The sequence below is a fragment of the Engystomops pustulosus genome, chromosome 1 (assembly GCF_040894005.1).
Source record: "Engystomops pustulosus chromosome 1, aEngPut4.maternal, whole genome shotgun sequence".
In the NCBI taxonomy this organism is placed as follows: Eukaryota; Metazoa; Chordata; class Amphibia; order Anura; family Leptodactylidae; genus Engystomops; species Engystomops pustulosus.
The window spans coordinates 297,912,976-297,922,847 of record NC_092411.1 but is presented as its reverse complement, the minus strand read 5'-3'; positions in this window follow the sequence as shown (position 1 = coordinate 297,922,847).

Below are 9,872 nucleotides of genomic sequence, written 5' to 3'. Positions count from 1 at the left end.
TACTGGCTGCTATTCAATGACAGCAGCGCCTTTATGGTCATGTATTACTGGATGCTATTCACTGACAGCAGCACCTTTATGATCATGTATTACTGGCTGCTATTCACTGACAGCAGCGCCTTTATGATCATGTATTACTGGCTGCTATTCACTGACAGCAGCACCTTTATGGTCATGTATTACTGGCTGCTATTCACTGACAGCAGCACCTTTATGGTCATGTATTACTGGATGCTATTCACTGACAGCAGCACCTTTATGATCATGTATTACTGGCTGCTATTCACTGACAGCAGCACCTTTATGATCATGTATTACTGGCTGCTATTCACTGACAGCAGCACCTTTATGGTCATGTATTACTGGCTGCTATTCACTGACAGCAGCACCTTTATGGTCATGAATTACTGGCTGCTATTCACTGACAGCAGCGCCTTTATGGTCATGTATTACTGTCTGCTATTCACTGACAGCAGCACCTTTATGGTCATGTATTACTGGATGCTATTCACTGACAGCAGCACCTTTATGATCATGGTATTACTGGATGCTATTCACTGACAGCAGCACCTTTATGATCATGTATTACTGGCTGCTATTCACTGACAGCAGCGCCTTTATGATCATGTATTACTGGCTGCTATTCACTGACAGCAGCGCCTTTATGATCATGTATTACTGGATGCTATTCACTGACAGCAGCACCTTTATGATCATGTATTACTGGCTGCTATTCACTGACAGCAGCACCTTTATGATCATGTATTACTGGCTGCTATTCACTGACAGCAGCACCTTTATGATCATGTATTACTGGCTGCTATTCACTGACAGCAGCACCTTTATGGTCATGTATTACTGGCTGCTATTCACTGACAGCAGCGCCTTTATGATCATGGTATTACTGGATGCTATTCACTGACAGCAGCGCCTTTATGATCATGGTATTACTGGATGCTATTCACTGACAGCAGCGCCTTTATGATCATGGTATTACTGGATGCTATTCACTGACAGCAGCGCCTTTATGATCATGTATTACTGGCTGCTATTCACTGACAGCAGCACCTTTATGGTCATGTATTACTGGCTGCTATTCACTGACAGCAGCACCTTTATGGTCATGTATTACTGGATGCTATTCACTGACAGCAGCACCTTTATGATCATGTATTACTGGCTGCTATTCACTGACAGCAGCACCTTTATGATCATGTATTACTGGCTGCTATTCACTGACAGCAGCACCTTTATGGTCATGTATTACTGGCTGCTATTCACTGACAGCAGCACCTTTATGGTCATGAATTACTGGCTGCTATTCACTGACAGCAGCGCCTTTATGGTCATGTATTACTGTCTGCTATTCACTGACAGCAGCACCTTTATGGTCATGTATTACTGGATGCTATTCACTGACAGCAGCACCTTTATGATCATGGTATTACTGGATGCTATTCACTGACAGCAGCACCTTTATGATCATGTATTACTGGCTGCTATTCACTGACAGCAGCGCCTTTATGATCATGTATTACTGGCTGCTATTCACTGACAGCAGCGCCTTTATGATCATGTATTACTGGATGCTATTCACTGACAGCAGCACCTTTATGATCATGTATTACTGGCTGCTATTCACTGACAGCAGCACCTTTATGATCATGTATTACTGGCTGCTATTCACTGACAGCAGCACCTTTATGATCATGTATTACTGGCTGCTATTCACTGACAGCAGCACCTTTATGGTCATGTATTACTGGCTGCTATTCACTGACAGCAGCGCCTTTATGATCATGGTATTACTGGATGCTATTCACTGACAGCAGCGCCTTTATGATCATGGTATTACTGGATGCTATTCACTGACAGCAGCGCCTTTATGATCATGGTATTACTGGATGCTATTCACTGACAGCAGCGCCTTTATGATCATGTATTACTGGCTGCTATTCACTGACAGGAGCTTTGGCTGAGTTGTGATAGACATTGCAGCAGCGGAGGAGGTGATTTTCCTAATGACATTACTGTTTCTATGGTTTCTGCACATGTGTTTATCAACGCGACCTTTATCCTGAAAACTATAGTTATATCCGTGGACAGTAACCAGTCAGGGGGGCGGGGCTCGGTAGTCATGCGGGCAGTCACCCTCCCTCCCGACTCGTCCTTCCGCGGTCTTGTCTCATAACTCGGGCATGCGCAGCGCACACGTCCTCTCCTGCACCGACCTGGAGGGAGAAACCATAACTAAGCGCATAGAACGCACATTTACTGGTGTATAAGCGCTTTGCCTGCTGACAGGTTCCCTTTAGGGTCACAGTTATAGTTAAGCTTATATAAAAATATATGGACTAAACAAATACAGAAATGAACGTATTCTGAGCTGCGCAGTTTATGAGTAACAGATAAGATACAAAGGTAAAACCTGATTGGCTGAAGCGAAATTTGGAGAAAAGTAACAGGAAAGAAACAGAAGTGGCACAATGAGAGATACAGATGTAGCGAGTGACAGATAACACGTGACCCCCCGGGGCGGAGCGTTACTCATCACATGTTGTGTTTCAGGGTTTTATCTTTAATTTGTGTCAATTTATTCATAAATCAACACAAAAAGAATAAGAGTGAAATATCGCTGCCGAGCACAACGACAAGCGAGTTCAGCCCAGGTCACTCACAATTCTGATGTTTATGTCTTATTCAAATGGGTGAGAAAATGCAGGGTGTAATGAGAGTCCCATGACAGGGACAAACATCTTATATCAAGTCTACAGAAAGCCTCGAGACATCGATGGTAAATGTCAACATCTGCGACAAACACTCGTAAGGACACAAGAGGACACATGAGGGAGCGCAGCCGGGGGGGGGGACACCAGGGAGTGGGGGGATCATTGGTGAAACCTCCCATTGTCCTACACCATATATGCCCTGTGCCTTTAGTCACAGCACAGTACTACTACTCCTATCCTGTATATATTTACACAGCACAGTACTACTACTCCTATCCTGTATATACGGGCACTGCACAGTACTACTACTCCTATCCTGTATATATGAGCACAGCACAGTACTACTACTCCTATCCTGTATATATGGGCACAGCACAGTACTACTACTCCTATCCTGTATATATGGGCACAGCGCAGTACTACTACTCCTATCCTGTATATATGGGCACAGCACAGTACTACTACTCCTATCCTGTATATATGGGCACAGCACAGTACTACTACTCCTATCCTGTATATATGGGCACAGCACAGTACTACTACTCCTATCCTGTATATATGGGCACAGCACAGTACTACTACTCCTATCCTGTATATATGGGCACAGCACAGTACTACTACTCCTATCCTGTATATATGGGCACAGCACAGTACTACTACTCCTATCCTGTATATATGGGCACAGCACAGTACTACTACTCCTATCCTGTATATATGTACACAGCACAGTACTACTACTCCTATCCTGTATATATGGGCACAGCACAATACTACTACTCCTATCCTGTATATATGGGCACAGCACAGTACTACTACTCCTATCCTGTATATATGTACACAGCACAGTACTACTACTCCTATCCTGTATATATGGGCACAGCACAGTACTACTACTCCTATCCTGTATATATGAGCACAGCACAGTACTACCACTCCTATCCTGTATATATGGGCACAGCACAGTACTACTACTCCTATCCTGTATATATGGGCACAGCACAGTACTACTACTCCTATCTTGTATATATGGGCACAGCACAGTACTACTACTCCTATCCTGTATATATGCATACCTCCCAACTTTTGGGCGAGAGAAAGAGGGACAAAAGCCCCTCCCCTTTTTCTAAACCACACCCATTGCCCCAGCCACAAGCATAGTCCATAGTATGATGCCCCTAACTTTGGCAACCCCCCCCCCCCCAGCCTCCTCCTGTGGTCTCCTGTCCTCCAGCTCCTGCTGTAGCCCCCTGATCTCCAGCTTCCTTATCCTGTGGTCTCCTGTCCTCCAGCCTCCTCCTGTCCTCCAGCCTCCTTATCCTGTGGCCTCCTGTCCTCCAGCCTCCTCCTGTCCTCCAGCCTCCTTATCCTGTGGCCTCCTGTCCTCCAGCCTCCTCCTGTCCTCCAGCCTCCTTATCCTGTGGCCTCCTGTCCTCCAGCCTCCTTATCCTGTGGCCTCCTGTCCTCCAGCCTCCTTATCCTGTAGCCTCCTGTCCTCCAGACCCTCCTGTAGCACCCTGCCCATCAGCCTCCTTATCCTGTGGTCTCCTGTCCTCCAGCCTCCTCCTGTCCTCCAGCCTCCTTATCCTGTCGCCTCCTGTCCTCCAGCCTCCTTATCCTGTGGCCTCCTGTCCTCCAGCCTCCTCCTGTCCTCCAGCCTCCTTATCCTGTGGCCTCCTGTCCTCCAGCCTCCTTATCCTGTGGCCTCCTGTCCTCCAGCCTCCTTATCCTGTGGCCTCCTGTCCTCCAGCCTCCTTCTCCCTTCCCCCAGCCACCTCCTCCCATCCTCCAGCCTCCTCCTGTTCTCCAGCCCCTCTGTACTTTATTCTCCTCCTGTTCTCCAGTCTCCTCCTGCTGTCCCTCAGCTTCCTCTTATCCTTCAGCCCACACTGTCCTCTATCCTCCTCCTCCTTCAGCGACCTTATCCTGTTCCCCAGCCTCCACCTCCAGCATCCTCCTCCTGTGCTCCCTTCTTTCCACCAGCCCCCCTGTCCTCTATCCTTCTCCTGTCCCACAGCCTCCTCCTGTAGCCCCCTGTCCTCCAGCCTCTTCATCCTGTAGCCCCTTGTCCTCCAGCCTCCTCAGCTTGTGGCCCCCTGTCCTCCAGCCTCTTCACCCTGTGGCCTCCTGTCCCCCAGCCTCCTCACCCTGTGCCCTCCTGTCCCCCAGCCTTCTCACCCTGTGCCCTCCTGCCTCCTCCTGTCCTCCAGCCTCCTCATCCTGTGGCCTCCTGTCCTCCAGCCTCCTGCTCCCGTCCTCAGCCCCTCTGTCATCTATCCTTCTCCTGCCCCCCAGCATCCTGTCCTCCAGCCTCCTTCTCCCGTCCTCCAGCATCCTGCTCCTGTCCTCCAGCCCCTCCGTCCTCTATCCTCATCCTGTCATCCAGCCTGCTCCTGTCCGAAGCCTCATCCTCCTGTCACACAACCTCATCCTCCTGTCCCCCAGCATCCTCCTATCCTCCATCCCTCCTCCTCCTGTCCTCCAGCCTCATCCTATTGTCCCCCAGCATCCTCCAGCCTCATCCTATTGTCCCCCAGCATCCTCCAGCCTCATCCTATTGTCCCCCAGCATCCTCCAGCCTCATCCTATTGTCCCCCAGCATCCTCCAGCCTCATCCTATTGTCCCCCAGCATCCTCCAGCCTCATCCTATTGTCCCCCAGCATCCTCCAGCCTCATCCTATTGTCCCCCAGCATCCTCCAGCCTCATCCTATTGTCCCCCAGCATCCTCCAGCCTCATCCTATTGTCCCCCAGCATCCTCCAGCCTCATCCTATTGTCCCCCAGCATCCTCCAGCCTCATCCTATTGTCCCCCAGCATCCTCCAGCCTCATCCTATTGTCCCCCAGCATCCTCCAGCCTCATCCTATTGTCCCCCAGCATCCTCCAGCCTCATCCTATTGTCCCCCAGCCTCCTCCTATTGTCCCCCAGCCTCATCCTCCTAACCTCTTGCCTCCTCCTGTCCTCCCACCTCCTCCTATAGTCCTTTACACATTTACTCCTCCTTGGCCGCACCAATTTGGGGTGTTAGCTGCAATACTTACCCCTGCTGTATGGAGAAAGCTCTGTCTGTGACCCCTCTCCATACCCCCTTGCCTCCTGCTGACGTACTGTTACTCCAGTCAGTGGCAATGGGTTAATAGCTGATCTCCATAACAACCCCTTCAGGTTACACATACCTACACATATAAATACACTCTAGTCACACATAGACACATGTACTCCACCATACACTCACATGTTACACTATGACATAAGTGGCAGTCACCTATTCAGTTATTTATTGGTGTCTCCTGTGGAGCCCTCAGTCAACAGAGGGTTAAATGTGGGGGAAGAGAGGACACAGCACGGAGCAGATTACTTCTTACTTGTGAGGCTGCTCCCACCTGCAGCCTTGGTGTCAGGCATCTCTCCCTCTGTCCTCTCTGTGACCCGACAACTGAACGGAGCTGCAGAGGAGACTCTCACACTGTGCCCCATATCAGCTCAACTCCTGCTGCTGTGACCCGGGAGATTGTGTCTCCACTCTGTGTCATCCCCCGGCAGAGACTGACACTGGGGGCGGAGCCTGCACTGAGGAGGCAGAAGACTCCGCTCTGCCAGGTAGTACACCCTGCAGCTCCTGCCTCGTGTTCTCCGCTCTGCATTGTGTCGGAACCACAAGCCAATTGGTCCGGGACAATGCAGAACTTATCGGGACATTTTCTTATCTATCCGGGGCAGCGGGGCAGGTCTGAAAAACCGTGACTGTCCCGTCAAAAGCGGGACGGTTGGGAGCTATGTATATGGGCACAGCACAGTACTACTACTCCTATCCTGTATATACGGGCACAGCACAGTACTACTACTCCTATCCTATATATATGGGCACAGCACAGTACTACCACTCCTATCCTGTATATATGGGCACAGCACAGTACTACTACTCCTATCCTGTATATATGGGCACAGCACAGTACTACTACTCCAATCCTGTATATATGGGCACAGCACAGTACTACTACTCCTATCCTGTATATATGGGCACAGTACAGCACAGTACTACTACTCCTATCCTGTATATATTAGCACAGTACTACCACTCCTATCCTGTATATATGGGCACAGCACAGTACTACTACTCCTATCCTGTATATATGGGCACAGCACAGTACTACTACTCCTATCCTGTATATATGGACACAGCACAGTACTACTGCTCCTATCCTGTATACATGGGTACTGCACAGTACTACTACTCCTATCCTGTATATGTGGGTACAGCACAGTACTCCTATCCTGTATATATGGGCACAGCACAGTACTACTACTCCTATCCTATATATATGGGCACAGCACAGTACTACTACTCCTATCCTGTATATATGGGCACAGCACAGTACTACTACTCCTATCCTATATATATGGGCACAGCACAGTACTACTACTCCTATCCTGTATATATGGGCACAGCACAGTACTACTACTCCTATCCTGTATATATGGGCACAGCACAGTACTACTACTCCTATTCTGTATATATAAGCACAGCACAGTACTACTACTTCTATCCTGTATATATGGGCACAGCACAGTACTACTACTCCTATCCTGTATATATGGGTACAGCACAGTACTACTACTCCTATCCTATATATATGGGTACAGCACAGTACTACTACTCCTATCCTATATATATGGGCACAGCACAGTACTACTACTCCTATCCTGTATATATGGGCACAGCACAGTACTACTACCCCTATCCTGTATATATGGGCACAGCACAGTACTACTACTCCTATCCTATATATATGGGCACAGCACAGTACTACTACTCCTATCCTGTATATATGGACACAGCACAGTACTACTACTCCTATCCTGTATATAAGGACACAGCACAATACTACTACTCCTATCCTGTATATATGGGCACAGCACAGTACTACTACTCCTATCCTGTATATATGGGCACAGCACAGTACTACTACTCCTATCCTGTATATACGGGCACAGCACAGTACTACTACTCCTATCCTGTATATATGGGCACAGCACAGTACTACTACTCCTATTCTGTATATATAAGCACAGCACAGTACTACTACTCCTATCCTGTATATACGGGCACAGCACAGTACTACTACTTCTATCCTGTATATATGGGCACAGCACAGTACTACTACTCCTATTCTGTATATATAAGCACAGCACAGTACTACTACTCCTATCATGTATATATGGGCACAGCACAGTACTACTACTCCTATCCTATATATATGGGCACAGCACAGTACTACTGCTCCTATCCTGTATATATGGGCACAGCACAGAACTACTACTCCTATCCTGTATATATGGGCACAGCACAGTACTACTACTCCTATCCTGTATATATCGGCACTGCACAGTACTACTACTCCTATCCTGTATATACGGGCACAGCACAGTACTACTACTCCTATCCTATATATATGGGCACAGCACAGTACTACCACTCCTATCCTGTATATATGGGCACAGCACAGTACTACTACTCCTATCCTGTATATATGGGCACAGCACAGTGCTACTACTCCTATCCTGTATATATGTGCACAGCACAGTACTACTCCTATCCTGTATATATGGGCACAGCACAGTACTACTACTCCTATCCTGTATATATGAGCACAGCACAGTACTACTACTCCTATCCTGTATATATGGACACAGCACAGTACTACTACTCCTATCCTGTATATATAGGCACAGCACAGTACTACCACTCCTATCCTGTATATATAGGCACAGCACAGTACTACCACTCCTATCCTGTATATACGGGCACAGCACAGTACTACTACTCCTATCCTGTATATATAGTCACAGCACAGTACTACTACTCCTATCCTGTATATATGGGCACAGCACAGTACTACTACTCCTATCCTGTATATATGGGCACAGCACAGTACTACTACTCCAATCCTGTATATATGGGCACAGCACAGTACTACCACTCCTATCCTGTATATATGGGCACAGCACAGTACTACTACTCCTATCCTGTATAATTGGGCACAGCACAGTACTACTACTCCTATCCTGTATATATGGGCACAGCACAGTACTACTACTCATATCCTGTATATATGGGCACAGCACAGTACTACTACTCCTATCCTGTATATATGGACACAGCACAGTACTACTACTCCTATCCTGTATATATGGACACAGCACAGTACTACTACTCCTATCCTGTATATATGGACACAGCACAGTACTACCACTCCTATCCTGTATATATGGGCACAGCACAGAACTACTACTCCTATCCTGTATATATGGGCACAGCACAGTACTACTACTCCTATCCTGTATATATGGGCACAGCACAGTACTACTACTCCTATCCTGTATATATGGACACAGCACAGTACTACTACTCCTATTATATATGAAATCCTTTGTTCTCCTGATATTCTGCACATTTCGTCTCATCGTGCGTCTTCTCCCGCATCATGACGAGTGTAAACGTCTGTGCTATGCGCTCAGGTGTGTGACTATACTGGGTGCTGCCTCCCCGGTGCTTAGCAGATGCGGGTGTAACCTCCGCCAGGTCGGACATAAGACCAGGACGGATCTGATGAAGATTTCTAATATAGTAAATGCCGGGGCCGGGGCGTTCATGCTTCAGCCCCATCCCCCTCCCCGACTCCCCAAAGTGACGCGCAGAGCACAACATAGCCAAACTGCTGGAGGTGCGGAGATTTATGGGAATAATACGTCTCCCACAATGGGAACGACCCTCCTACATCTCTGCCAATACACGGGGTCAGAACCGGAGGGTCCCGGAGACTTTGCTCCTCGATTATACGACAAAGGCCGTTACTTCATTATAATCTTTCACTTCTAAAGTGGAACTTTTACATTTTAAATTCAAAGGGAACCTGTCAGCAGCAGGCAAACCGTCTATAAACCAGTAAGTGTGCGTTATATGCACATGTGTTTATCAATGTCCAACGCGACCTTTATCCTGAAAACTATAGTTATATCCGTGGACAGTAACCAGTCAGGGGGGCGGGGCTCGGTAGTCATGCGGGCAGTCACCCTCCCTCCCGACTCGTCCTCCCGCGGTCTTGTCTCATAACTCGGGCATGCGCAGCGCACACGTCCTCTC